We start from the raw sequence: 15,436 nt of genomic DNA, 5'->3' as shown, positions 1-15,436 counted from the left end.
CATATATTGCTTGGCTTATGTTTCCCTCGTTTATTTTTAACTTCAGAGCTATAAATATGTTCTTGTAAATAGCTTCCTTGTAGATTTTTAAAAAATTTATTTTCATTGTATTTGCATGAGGGAATTTTGGACTTTGAGATTTCCTCATTGTCAATAGTACAAATAGTTGATATGTATGATGGTAGTATACTGTGGACCTCTCACTAAGCCTCTCTACCAGGCCTAAATGATATGCTAGAAGGAGAATCATGTCTGTTATTTTTACCGCCTATGATATTTTTACTGGTACAAGTGCCATTTTTAGTTTCTGCTCTTGTTGCTCAGTGTTTGAGTCTAATATGTATCTTTTGGGACTAGGGAGTAAGAAATGGAATTTTTTAGCTCAGGACAATCCAAATTAGCTTTCTTAGACCTGCAAGTAACTAGCATATGGAAAACAATTTAAATGCTATTCACAATGAGGGTGTCTTAGCATATCAAACTTACTGATGAAGTAAGTAATTCATACGTAGCTTCCCCTCTCAGGGCAATTCTACCAGCCTGATCGGCTTCCTGTGAGAGAAGAGTCAACATTTCTAATACAAATGTAATAAAAGCAGTTCCTTTGAAATGTTTGAAAGTTGAAATGTTTCTTGAAATGTGGAGAGTTAAAATAAATCACTTAGAAATCAACTCAGTCTTCTTTCCACTGAAGTTTAAGTTGACCACTGTCCTATTAGTGTGGAAAACTCCACTTCCAGAGCCCAGAGTGGCCAAGTGACCTCAGCTGAGCTGCAGAAAATATTATACACACTCATGGTTCCAAATAAAATCCACACATTTTGTTATTTGCTAACATAGAGATATAATGCAGAGAAAACACTAGATAAGTTAAATGTTTAGAATTCACAGTGGGATTAAGAAGTATCTGGTATATAGTAGGCCCCCAATAAATATTTGGTGAATGAATGAATGATGAAGTGAATTTAAATTTCACTGAGATTGACACATTTCTAGTCCTTTGTTTTCTTATTTTGTCTTCTTATTTTATCTTCTCAGGTGCTCAGCAGTATTTCTTACCTACAAAAGAAGGAAACTAGGGACTTCCCTGGTGGTCCCGTGGTTAAGACTTCAACTTCCAATGCAGGAGATGTGGATTTGATCCCTGGTCAGGAAACTAAGATCCTGCATGGCCAAATAAACAAAACATAAAATAGAAGCAATATTGTAACAAATTCAATAAACACTTTAAAAACAGTCCACATTAAAAGAAAAAAGCAGGAATACTAGTATTGACTCAGTAAATACACAGAAAGTGAAGTTAGTGCTTAGTGAAAAGGAGCTCTCAATTCTTCCAGGTTTAGTGGAACTTTAATAACTCCTTAGCTTGTGAATGTCTAAATCTGGGGTTCCATTTCTTATAGTAAAGCCATGAAAAAGCCCAGTTTCTTAAACTTTGGAATTTTGTTAACTACTTTTCCATGAGATGATAGTTTCCCATCTCATATATCACGTTCCACATAGTGTGTCCTCTGTTGATTCTGGAGTTCCTGCTTATCTTAAGATTCAACAACTCTCACTCTGTCAGACATTAAAAAAAAAACCCAACATCCCATCATGTTGATATTTTAACATCAATCTCTGCTGATGATGACACCACTGTCAGTTACAAAATCATATTAAAACATTTGGAAATATACTGATTGGCAGCAAGGTTCAGTTCAGTTCAGTTGCTCAGTCGTATCCGACTCTTTCCGACCCCATGGACTGCAGCACGCCAGGCCTCCCTGTCCATCACCAACTCCCGGAGCTTACTCAAACTCATGTCCACTGAGTTGATGATGCTACCCAACCATCTCATCCTCTGTTGTCCCCTTCTCCTCCTGCCTTCAATATTTCCCAGCATCAAGGTCTTTTCAAATGAGTCAGTTCTTCTCATCAGGTGGCCAAAGTATTGGGGTTTCAGCTTCAGCATCAGTCCTTCCAATGACTATTCAGGACTAATTTCCTTTAGGATGGACTGGTTGGATCTCCTTGCAGTCCAAGGGACTCTCAAGAGTCTTCTCCAACACCACAGTTCAAACGCATCAATTCTTTGCGCTCAGCAGCAAGGTACAAAGTTGAAAAAAAAATGAAATTTTTTTAATGGGATGTAAATTTAGAGTTAGTGGAAAGTTTCCCTAAAGTACCAAAATGTTTAGGAATTTCTACAACTATATAATAAATGCAAATCAATGAGAAAGGCAATCATGATATTTAAGCTTGTGATATAATTATTTCACTTCTAGTGGTTTTTAAGGGAATCATTTTAATGTAGCACATTAATTATATCAGTACTAGACTATCTTCCTGTTAATACTTTCCAAAGCTTTATTTTCCATTAATAACTGCAATAAACAAGACTTACTAATTCTCCAGTTATGATTTCATGACAGTCATTGACTGGTTTTAATCTTCCAGTAAATCAGCAAGGAAACATGATTCATTTAATGAACTTATTTTTGTAGTAAATTTATAAATGCTACGCTGCATGTTGTACATTAGCTGTGGATTGTGTGTGGATTGTGTGTGTATGTATGGATGGATCTTATTGAGTAGTGATTACAACGATAAAGTGAATACATTTTAGATTATAAATATTTAGTTTTCATGCTAGTAATTTTTGTTTCCTGGTAGAAATTTCAAATTGATACTCTTGCTTAATATGGTCTCATCAATATGAACATACTAAATTTTGGGGTCATTAAGGGAGAATAGAAAAGACAACTATTCATTTATAGCAATGAAGATACACACAGAGCATTTTTCAAGTACAAATACATATAGAAAATGAGATGCTGACAAGGAATGCATGAACAATATGTCCAGTACAAAACCTAAATTCCAGTGAGTTAAGAGCTAAAGCTGTGTTACCCATTGCTATTATGGCAGCAGGAAAAATCTATGGCTCTTCTCTTGGAAGCAGAGTTGGCCATTTCCCTTCTTTAATGGAAGTATCATTGAGAAGGACATGGTCCCAGAGGGAAGGCCCTGAGCTGTGTAATGTGTGAATGGTTCCCTCTCAGGTCAGGCTCCCATGCCCACTGGACTACGTTGCTCTCTGATGAGTGATGTTTATTACTTCATCCTTTGAAAGAGACGACTGACTGTATATTTAGAAGGCTCACATGCTGCAGAAAACAGTTGCATGTTTGTTCTGTGTAAATTCTTATTTCATGATTTTTAAAATGAAATCAATAAGTTGCTTTTGCTCCTGATTTATGATATAAAATTCATAAACTGTGCACTTCAGAGGCGAGATGAATTTAGAGTGTGGTTTTTTGCAAACTCTCAAATCTGGAATTCCATTTTAAACATTGTAATAGATGTTCATCTTCTTATTTTACCACAGAGAGCTAAATTTGTAGATGATGTGATTTTGTTTCACTATTAGCTATGGAAGTATCAGTAATAATATTTTGCTAGGGAAAGAATCATCTACTAAAGATCAAACTGTCTCAAAGTGATCCTTAATATCAAGGTTAAGTTCTAGCATGTGCTATGTATACTTTTGCAGTTCAGGCATATTCATTTGTCTATTTAGGAGAAAAATGTGATTTATATGGGAAAATTCATCATACAGATTCTGGAAATGAAAGTTGAATTTTTCAGATTTAAGCTGAATGAAATTCCTTGTAAAATATGAAATTGAAATAAAAATCATTTTACAAACAGACAACAGAGTGACAAGAGAAAGAATGAGTAGTGATCTATTATTAGAAGAAAAACAGACTAGAATCATCTTACATAAAGAGTTTATCCTAAATGTTACCTGTGATATTAAGGATACCTTTTGACAGTTCCTTATTTCTTTTGAGGAAGCTAAGGGATCATCATGTGGGTTGTCATGGACTCCACATTAAATAAAGCAGAATGGAAGGAGTGCAATGTCTATAAGGGGGCAAACACATAGTATTTACTTTGAATCTGAAAATTCAGGCCCGTCCAAGCACAATTTCAAATGTCACCTGTGGAAGTTTTATGCACATTAAAAATTAAATTGTGTTATATATATTACTTTTTATTCTAATAGTATTTTGGAAGCCAAACTATTATTTATCTATGTTTTCATGGTGGTAGAATTAAAGAAATAGACTATAAAGCCTAAAGAAAACATTTCCAAAACCAACAAGCAAGCTGTATCTTTAATATATACACTCAACATTGTTTTTGGCAAGAAAAAGAATAAAACAATGGATACAGTTTTTAGCTTCCATTTTCCATATTTGTTAATTTAATTTCTCTCTTTTTGGGGGGAGTAACATTTCCACCTCACCAATTACTTCAATTTTTTCCCCATTTTCTCCTCTTCCTTGTGGTTAACCAAACTCAGTAGTCTCTGGCTTATCTTCTCTGTGTTTCTTTTTGAATGAATAAGCAGACACAGGTATATTTTTCATATTTCCTTCCTTTTTATAAGAAGATGTAATTTTATAGATACTCTTTCATATTTTTTTTCACTTAACAATATGTCCTAGAAATTCTACCACATCCGTTTGTAGAGATTTTCCTCATTCTTTTTAGCACTCCATTGTGTGGGTACTCCATTGTGTGGGTATAGGAGAAGGCAATGGCACCCCACTCCAGTACTCTTGCCTGGAAAATCCCATGGACGGAGGAGCCTGGTAGGCTATAGTCCATGTGGTCGCTAAGAGTCGGACACGACTGAGCGACTTCACTTTCACTTTTCCCTTTCATGCCTTGGAGAAGGAAATGGCAACCCACTCCAGTGTTCTTGCCTGGAGAATCCCAGGGATGGCAGAGCCTGGTGGGCTGCCATCTGTGGGGTCGCACAGAGTCGGACACGACTGAAGCGACTTAGCAGCAGCAGCAGCAGCAGTGTGGGTATAACATAGTGTTTTATTTAACTGTTATTCTACTTGAGGATGATTAGATTGTTTCCAATGTTTTGCAGTTACTAAGTGCCGCAATGAACTCAAAATACTTTTTTGGGTCTTTTTAAAAATTTGAAGTATGGTTTATTTATGATATTATATTAGTTCCAAGTTTACAGCATTCAGTATTTTTATGAATTATGTTCCATTAAAAGTTATCACAAGATAATGGCTATAATTCCCTGTGCTGTATTATTTTTGCTTATCTATTTTATACATAGTAGTTTGTATCTCTTAATCTCATACCCCTATCTTGTCCCTCCTGTTCTCCCTCTCTCCTTGATATCCACGAATTTGTTTACTTTATGACTTTGTTTCTATTTTGCTATATACATTTGTTTGTTTTATTTTTTAGATTCCACATATAAATGATATTGTACACTTAAGTGATGTCTTTCTCTGACTCCGGGAGTTGGTGATGGACAGAGAGGCCTGGCATGCTGCAATTCATGGGATCGCAAGGAGTCGGACAGGACTGAGCGACTGAACTGAACTGAATTGAATATTTCATGTATATATAGACATGAAATATCACCTCTTCCTTATCCATTCATCTGTTATTGAACATGTGAGTTGCTTCCTTATCTTCCCTATTATAAATAGTGCTGCTATGAACATTGAGGTTCATGTATCTTTTCAAATTAGTGTTTTTGTTTTTTCTGGATATGTACCCAGGAGTGGAATTGCTGGGCCATATGGTAATTCTATTATTAGTTTTTTGAGGAACCTCCATACTGCTTTTCATAGTGGCTATACCAATTTACATACTCACCAACAGGATACAAGAGTTCCCTTTTCTCCACATCCTTGCAAACATTTGTTATATTTAGACTTTTTTTTATGATAGCCATTCTGACAGGTGTGAGGTGATATCTCTTGTGGTTTTTACTTACATTTCTCTGATGATTATGGATGTTGAGCATCTTTTCATGTGCCTTTTATCCATCTGTATGTCTTTGCTAGGAAAAATATCTATTCAGATCTTCTGCTCATTTATTGACTGGGTTGTTTATTTTTTTGATATTGAGTTGTATGAGCTCTTCATGTGTTTTGGATATTAACCCCTTGTTGGGTGTATCATTTGCAAATATTTTCTCCCATCCCATTGTCTTTTTGTTTAGGTCAAAGAGTGTTGTGCCTATGTTCTCTTCTAGAAGCTTTATGGTTTCAGGTCTTACATTTAGGTCCTTAATCCATTTGAACCAGAAATAACTTTTGAGTAAAAGTTGTTTATTTCTTCCTTTGGATTTTAAATTTTGCTGTAGATTAAAGTGAAACATAAAATTAAATCCTGTCCTTTAGACTGTGTGACGTAGTAAGTATCACAAGTGCTACCATTTTTTTAATCCTAGTTTTATTTTGCTGAAGTTTCCTTCAGGGAAGACTTGTCATGCTTTTCTTGTTTTTGATGATCTGCTCTGAGTTCTCTATTGGCATCTGGCTGGTATTTTTGCAGGCTAAAGAGAAGAAGGAGACAGAGAAGAGAACATCTTACTAATTTTAGTAAGAAACCATACAGACTAAATTTATTTGATAATGTGTTTGTATAACAATACCCAACTGGTTACCTGGTGTTTGAGTTGATTGGTTTAATTTAGGATATTTTGCACATATGAAAAGTGTGACTTTTTTTAGTTAAGAAAAATTTAGACTTTCTTATGGGCCTGATTTCTAGCCTATTATTCTAGAGCTTTTAGGGATGAGCCAGGATGAAGGAGAAATTTTAATACAACTAACTTCATGAAATACTTAACTTACTGGCAGGGCCGTCTTTAAGTGCTTATACCAGTTGAAAAGCTTCTGCATAGACAGACATTAATATGGTCCTACTCAAATTTTTATTGGATCTTCAGGCAGAATGGTGGTGCCACATTAATTAAATTTTGCATGAAAATATCCAAAATAGAAAAAAATTCATTAATATTTGAATATAACTAAGTTATACCACAGAGGGAAACAAATATACACTATATGCAATAAAAATAAATTATAAATTTGGGAATTGTAATGCATTAAAAAGCTTGTTAAATAAGAAAAGTGCTGTAAAGATGAGGATGCAAATGGAAGAGAAGTGATCCTTATACAGGGTAGAAAATGCATCAGGGTTTCTTCAATACTGAACTAGTGGACTGACTATGTGGACTGTAAAGGTCTGTTTTCCCACAAAGGAACTCTTCTAGAGATATAGGAACAGTTCATCAGGACTTACAGTAGTCTATAATCTAATAATGAAGGGTTTTTTTTTTTTTTGCTATAATATGTACTTTAATTTTACCAATTAGCTTTCCATGAAGCCTCAGTCCAGTGAAAAGGGAGGTTTTGATTGCATTTTTGAGTCTCTAGTCCCTGGACAGGAATAAGATGGCCATTTTTGGTGAACTGATGAAATAGAGTTCTTGAATGTGAAAACTGAGGGCTGGATCCTAGTTGCATGACCTAGACACAGCCAGGTTTTCTATCCTGAAAAAAAGCCATGTTGGTTTTCACATTTATGTTGCCAACACACTGTAGCTGAAGCTAGAAATTTGAAACCCTCCAATGATTTTAATTAGCCAACTTCTTTTCTTTAAACTTTCATTTTTTTGGTCTTTCCAAACAAACAAAAGGCTTTTTATTTATTTTTATTCATTCATTTTGTCCTTTATTGTAAAAATTTTCAACTATGTATAAAAGTAGTGAGAACTGTATGATGAAATGAATATAAATGACCCACCACCAACTTTAAATATTCATCTAATATTTTGACAACTTTTTTCACCTATTTCCCCATACTCCATACCTTATACCTTACAACTTATTTTTGGTTGCAGTATTTTAAAACAAATTCCATACATTATATCACTTCATATGTAAATATTTTTGTATCACTAATAGACAATACAGCCCCCAACTTAACAGTAGCATTGTTATATCCATCCAAACTACCATCATCTAAATATCTATGTTTAAATTTTACCTATTGTCTCAAAAAGTTCCTATTATAGTTGGTATATTTTAATTGGGTTACAAAAGGGCTCACACCTCACACTTAGCTGAAAAGTCTTTTATGTCTCTATTTTATAGTTTTATACACCCCTCCCTAAATATCATTTATTTGCTAAAACTGAGTTTGACTGTTGCTCTATTGTTTTCAAAGAATAATTCATAGTTGATCACGTGTGCTTTCTCTTGCACCTTATCAGGAGGCCCCACTTTAGATTATAAGATTGATTAGCTATTATAAGATTTTTCGTCAACCTTTTACTTAGTAATGGTTGATGAACACAGCCTATATCCACTATCTCATCACAAAGTATAAAATGTGTCATTTAAAAAATGCTATCATTTCTTGCGTTTTTACTATTTAGAATTCTTTTACAATAAGGAATTGCCCCTTATTGTTTGGTTACCCTAAAACCAGAGTTTGTTGAGGAAAGGTAGACTATATGCTTGATTATTTTCCTTTACTAATGCTGAGAATAATAAGTTGGTACACTTGCAATTTCCAGAGGTTTCTTTCTTTTTGGTATAATTATGAAGTCATAAATTTTATATATTGATATGTTCCAATCTATTGTGGTTCTTATTCTTTTAGGCGCTCAAATTTCCTTCCCTTTGACCAGTGCTAGTCCCTTCAAATTGGTAATTTTTTCCTTTTGGTATGACTCCAGTGTTATGTGATAGATTCTTTGTTTCCTGGTACAACAAAATGTTGCAGGACTGTTTTGAATATTTTCTGCCCCAGACCTGAAGTCAGCCATCTTTCCAAGAAGCCCTGATTCCTTTTAGGCAAAAATTGTATTTAGAGACCACAAGCTGGGCACTAAGAATGCTCATTACTTCTTGATTTTCATTGCCAGTAGGCCCTCACAGGAGACTAAAATATGTATTCTTAAAAAAAATTGTTTTAATTGAATGATAACTGCTTTATAATATTGCATTGGTTTCTGCCATATAACCACATGAATCAGTCATAGGTATACACATGTCCCCGTCCTCTTGAGTCTCCCTCCCACCTCCCACCCCATCCCACTCCTTTAGGTTGTCACAGAGTACCAGGTTTGAGCTCCCTGCATCATACAGCAAATTCCCCCTGGCTATCCATTTTACATACAATAAAGTAAGTTTCAATGCTACTTTCTCAATTTGGGCCACCCTCTCCTTTCCCAACTGTGTCCTCAAGTCTCTTCTCTATGTCTGTGTTTCCATGGCTGCCCTGCAAATAGGCTCATTATTTGCATATATGAGTTCCATATATATGTGGATTCCATATATATGTGGAATATATAGATTCCATATATATGTGTTAATATATGATTCCATATACATGTGTTAATACATGATATTTATTTTTCTCTTTCTGACTTACCTCACTCTGTATAATAGGCTCTAGGTTCATCCACCTCATTAGAACTGACTCAAACGAATTCCTTTTTATGGCTGAGTAATATTCTGTTGTATATATGTACCACATTTTCTTCATCTGTTCATCTGTCAATGGACATCTAGTTTGCTTCCATGTTCTAGCTATTGTAAACAGTACTGCAATGAACACTGAGGTATGGTTTCCTCAGGGTATATGCCTAGTAGTGGGATTGTTGGGTCATGTGGTAGTTTAATTCCTAGCTTTTAAAGAAGTCTCCATATTGTTCTCCACAGTGGCATTATCAATTTACATTCCCACCAACAGTGCAAGCGGGTTCCCTTTTCTCCACTCTCTCTCCAGCATTTATTGTTTGTAGATTTTTTGATGATGGCCATTCTGACTTGTGTGAGATGATATCTCATTGTAGTTTTGATTTGAATTTCCCTAATAATGAGTGATGTTGAACGTCTTTTCATATATTTATTAGCCATCTGTGTGTCTTCTTTGGAGATATGTCTGTGTAGGTCTTCTGCCCCCTTCTTGATTGGGTTGTTTGTTTTTCTGGTATTGAGCTGGAAGCTGTATTCTTTATATTAAAAGAAAAATGTCAAGATGACTGAGTTTTCACTTATATTCTTTGATTTTATATTGCTATTTCTTTCACTTTGCAATGAAAATTTTGGTTCTCTAGAGAAACAGAACCAAAAGAATGTGGTTATGTATATATTACCAATGCACACATGCATGCTAAGTTGCTTTCAGTCATGTCCCACTCTTTGCAACCCCGTGGACTGTAGCCTGCCAGGCTCTTCTGTCCATGGGATTCTCCAGGCAAGAATACTGGAGTGGGTTGCCATACTCTCTTCCAGGGGATCTTCCTGACTCAGGGATTGAACTTTCATCACCTGAGGCTCCTGCACTGCAGGCAGATTCTTTACTGTTGAGCCACCAGGAAAGCTCATTTATTGTCAATAGATGTATACATATACAATAGAATGTGTATAGATAAATAGATAAAAGATAAACACTTGTTATAAGGAATTGGCTTACGTGATTATGGAGGCTGTCAAGTTCAGAATCTTCAGGGTATGTTGGCAGACCGGAGACCCAAGAAAACTAAAATTGCAGTTTGAATCTGAAGGCAGTTTAGTGTAGAATTAGAAAGAGCTGATGTTTAAGATGAAGCCCAGAGTGCTGGAAAATTCTCTCTTTCTTGGCATTGACTGAACTTTTTGCTGTATTCAGGCCTTCTACTAATTGGATGAGGCCCACCTACACTATGGAGGGACATTTGCTTTTCTCAAAGTTGACCAATTTAAATATTAACCTCACCTTCAACAGAAACATCCAGAATAATGTTTGACTAAATATCTAGACACTTTGTGGTCCAGTCAAGTTGACAAAAAAATTAACTATCACAGTGAGCTTGGTAATTAAGTGAATTCCATTAGGCAGAAAAAATTTTAAAATGGTGTAAGATCAATGAGAGGATACTGATCCCCAAATCATAATCCTAGAATGTTAGTGCTGAAAGGACACTGGATATGATTCATTTTAGTCATTTATTTTTTGAATGAGAAAACTAAGGCCTGGAGTGATCAAATAAATTGCCCAAGATCTCACATACATTCATGAAAGAAAAGAAAGGAAGGAAGGAAGAAAGAAACAAAGATTGACTGAGCCTTTTTCATATGCTAGGTGCTGTGCTAGGCACTAGCCATTCAGTGGTAACCAAAACAAACCCTGATCCTGCCTTTATGAAGATTTCCTGAGGAAGGGTCGCTTAAGCTGAGACAGGAGGGTATGCAGGAGTTTATCAGGGGATGGGGAGCAGCAGCAAGACCAGGGAATCATTTTTCATGCAGAGGGATTCAAGTGTGGGAGGGAGCTGAGGGAGGAAGAAGTTGAATGGCTTTAAAGACCTGAGGAAAGTTTAGAATAAATTGAAAGAGGCCGATAAAAGACTCAAAGATGCTATTTACACTGTGCCTTCCCCTAAAGAGAATAATCCTTTTTCCCCCACAGCGAATTGTTTTTCAAAGTAGTTAGCAATCCTTAAGCTATCAGTCTACGTCCCCAAAAAAGCAGGTATCATTATTGCTATTTGGTGACTAGAAGAATTAAGGCATTGAGCACTCCAATGCCTTGCCCAAGGCCACTGAAAAATTAAGATTAAAGAACTAGAATTGAAAGTCACAGGGGAAGACTTGGCTTCATGGGAAAGGAAATTATTTATTCTGGAAATTTAAATAGTCATCTTGGAATCTTCAGTGAAATCAGAGTGCAAAAATAGGCCTTCTCCCTGTCCCCCAGCACAACAATAATTTAGCAGTGATTATAATAATGATTGTTAAATGATTTGTGTGCTGATTAGGCTAGGAGTTCCCAGGGCTGAGTTCCCAAGTTGCCCTCCACAGTTCTCCTTCTGTGATTTTCCTAAGGCCACACCATGACTGGACTTAACACAGATCTCCATCCAGGAACTCTGACTGCTTTGGACCCACCAGCCCCACGATATTGGTGTGAACACACTAGAAGTGACCTGATGAAGCTGCTTCATTAGGAAGTCTCTCAACAGTGGTACACTTGGTGATTTATTGTTGTTTAAATAATTGTCTCTTTCCCTGCCTCTCTCTCTGATTTACATTTACCCGTGGTTTTTCTGAATGTATTGAAAACATTTAACTTTTATCATTCTTTAATTTTTAATTGTCTTATGATTGTCACTTAATTAAGCTTTAATAGAATCTACCGAGAAAAAGAGAAACCAGCACTTACGAGTAAGCTGTTCTGTTTTCATTACGTTTGACAAGTCGGAGAAATGAAGAAACAAGGGAAAATATTTATGTCTTCTGGAAGATGTATGGCATGTAATGGGCTTGGACTTTGCTCGTCCTGGGAAAAGGGATAATTCTTCTAAACCACAAGATGTTGAGATGACATTCAAATGTGCCTGTTACAGAAAATATTGTTCATCTGTGATTACTCTGAGTCACTTTTCAATTTTTACCAGTTTACTTTCAAATAGGGTGGGAATATCTTCCTCTCTGGTTATATAAGTGGAAAAGGGGTGTGCCTTGAAGGAGAGAGATCTTGATTCAAGGCCTGATGGGAGAGTCTCCTGGCCTTATGATTGCTCATATGTTACTTAACCTCTGATCTCAGTTTCTTTATAATTAAATGGGGATAATATTTTCCTCACTGGGGTTTTCTTGTGCTTAAATGTAATGTGAAAGCCCCTGGCCCTACTCTAGCTCTCCTTGCCAATTCTTCTAATACTTTCCCTGGATGTTTGCCACTCAAGTCTCAATCCTGAGAGTCGCTAAAATTTATAAAAATGTGGTGATTTGTTCACTCATTATAATTATATTTAAACACCACATTTTATTTTTTTAGGGCTTAGGAAAGTATGCCAGAATTATTAAAGCAAGGCATCTATATCATCATTTCAGTGTTCAATACTAGTGTTTTGAGATGATTTCATCTTTCATATTAAAGGCAATTTGGAGAGCAGCAAATATGCCACAATTAAAGAAAATTGAAATGGAACATAACTTATTTAATATCGCTTTTTAGGCTAAGAGTCAAGTACAAGTGAGTGCTCATTTATTTTTATCCAAACCACATTTTAGACTTGATTCTTATCTCTATGTTAACTCTGATTATCTGTATTTGATATTCACATCCATAAACCCTGCTCTGACACTCTCTTTTTCCAAACAAAACTTATTCAAACTCTTTAGGGTTGTCCTTGTTGAAGCCAAACATCAATGATTTCCAATGTGAAGCGAATAGTTCATATAAAAGGGAAGAACTATAATGCGATGGTAATGGTAAGAGAATGATTCCTTATATGTTTCAGAGCTTTTTATTATTCAGCATGCACTTATATATTATTTAATTGCTCCTTACAATGACTCTGTGAGGTTCTTCCATGGTTCAAAATACATTTAAAAGGTGAAAGATGTTAAGCTTGTATTGAGGCTTGCATAATCTTGATGCTAAAACCGGGCAAGATAATGCAAGAAAAGAAAATTACAGATGGGGAGGGGGCTAAGATGGCAGAAGAATAGGATGAGGAGACCACTCTCCTCCACAAATTTATCGAAAGAACATCTGAACGCTGAGGAAACTTCACAAAACTACTTCTGAACACTGGCAGAGGACGTCAGGCATCCACAAAGACAGCGCATTATCTTCAAAAGGAGGTAGGAAAAATTATAAAAGATAAAAAGAGAGACAAAGAGTTAGGGACGGAGACCCGTCCCAGGGAGGGAGTCGTAAAAGAGGAGAAATTTCCAAGCACCAGGAAACCCTCTCATTGGCGGGTTTGGGGGAAGATTTCGAATCTCGGAGGGCAACATAACTGGGAGAAAAAATAAATAAAACCCACAGATTACGTGCCTAAAGGCAACTCCCAGCAAAGAACCTCAGACGCTCGCAGCCGCCACCAGCAAGTGGGGGCTGAACGGAGAGAAGTGGGCGGCACTGCTTAGGGTAAGGACCGGGCCAAATGCCCTGAGGGCAATCTGAGGGAGCTAACGTGAGATAGCAACCTAAACTGTGGGACAGCCAGAGAGAGAGAACTAGCCCATGAAAAGCCCAAATCTAAGGCACTGCCGGCCCGCTCACAGAACAAAGGACTGAGCGATACCAGAGGAGAGCTAGCCGGCTGTGGACCTCCCCATCCCCCGCCGGACACAGCAGGCAGGCGGGGCCCGCCAGAGCCGGAAACGGGCAAACTCGGCCCCAGAGAGGGCACCCCCTACCAATCTGCAAACAGGCTCCCAGTTTCTAAGCAAAGACTGCCTGAGATCCCGGAGGGTCGACAGCTGCCGGGAGGGTCGCAGCCAGAGACCAGCTCCCCAGAACTGACACAAGGCACACTGGAGCCGGGCGCGCCCATAAACCGAGGCAGGGACCAGGGAGGTGATAAGCCGCACCGCCCCAACAGGGGAGAGTGCCATCGCCAAACTCCTGGCTGCCTGAGCTGCTCCGACCGGGAACACCACAAACCGCGGTGGCAACCGAGTCTGCGCCTTTGTGGAGTAACCGGGAGCCTGAACCTGAGCAGCTTAGACCTGGGAAGTGCACGCATCTCAGGGCCCACTCCCCGGCCGAGTAACCTGAAGCCTGAGCAGGGTAGACGGGGAAAGCACACACGCCGTGAGCGGGGGCGAACCCAGTGCGGCCGAGACACTGTGAGCTCTCCACACACACGCCAGTGATATAGGTTTGCAGTGTTCCTCCCTCCCCACAGCACGACTGAACAAGTGAACCTAAAGAGACCGCCTCCGCCCCTTTGTGGCAGGGCGGAAATTAGATACTGAGGAGACCTCCAAACAGAAGCCAAATAGACAGAGGGAAGCGCGTTGGAAGTGACAGGCCAACAGATTAAAAATCCCTGTAGTTAACACCGAATGCATTGAAAGGGGCCTATAGATCTTGAAAAGTATAAGCAGGAACAAGGATCTATCTGAAACTGAACAGACCCCACACTGCTCACAACAGCTCTAGAGAAAGTCCGGGATATATATTTTTACTATTATCTTTTTTTTTTTAATTTTTTTTCTTTTTCTTTATTTTTTCTTTAAGTCCTCTGTTACACCTTTAACTTTCATTTTCATAACCCCCTATTACCTTGCAAAAAAAAAAAAAACCGATTTTTAAAGCAAACTGCATACATATATCTTATACCTTTTGTGGTTTCTTTTTTTTACTGTTTTTTTCCTGTTTTACTTTTTTTTTTACTGTTTCTTTTTTTTTTTTTACTGTTTTACTGTTTTTTTCCTTTTACACTGTTTTCTTTTTTTATATTGTATGTTTTATAAGAGTCTAACCTCTACTCTAGATTTTTAATCTTTGTTTTACATATTTGATATCAATTTTGTACATTTAAGAACCCAATCTTTAGGACCCATTTTTACTCAGGAGTGTGATTACTGGCTTGATTACTCTCTCCCCCTATTGACACTCTTTCTTCTCCCCCAGGGAAGCTCTATCTCCCACCCTCCTCCTTCTCTTCTCAACCCAATTCTGTGAATCTCTGAGGGTGTTCTGGGTACTGGAGAATACTTCGGGAACAGAATACTGCCCAGATCTTCCTCTCCCCTCCTAATTCCTCCCTTTCTACTCATGCTCACCTCTATTACCTTCCTCCCCCCTCTCTATGTATCTC

General features: G+C 37.4%; 1 long non-coding RNA gene across 1 annotated transcript in view; it reads left to right on the top strand.

Moving 5' to 3' along the window:
- The window catches only part of LOC145539437 (uncharacterized), a 39,025-nt gene extending 24,102 nt beyond the window's left edge, over positions 1–14,923 (top strand). Inside the window, exons 3-5 of the long non-coding RNA XR_014077797.1 lie at positions 1,039–2,091; positions 5,269–5,481; positions 11,700–14,923. This is a non-coding gene — a long non-coding RNA (uncharacterized LOC145539437). The remainder of the gene's footprint in view (positions 1–1,038; positions 2,092–5,268; positions 5,482–11,699) is intronic.
- The last annotated feature ends 513 nt before the right edge of the window (positions 14,924–15,436 follow it).

The sequence above is a fragment of the Giraffa tippelskirchi genome, chromosome 2, assembly GCF_054371585.1.
Source record: "Giraffa tippelskirchi isolate mGirTip1 chromosome 2, T2T-mGirTip1v1.2.pri, whole genome shotgun sequence".
Classification (NCBI taxonomy): domain Eukaryota; kingdom Metazoa; phylum Chordata; class Mammalia; order Artiodactyla; family Giraffidae; genus Giraffa; species Giraffa tippelskirchi.
The sequence above is the reverse complement of the archived record's forward strand: the minus strand, read 5'-3'. Positions and strand labels throughout refer to the sequence as shown.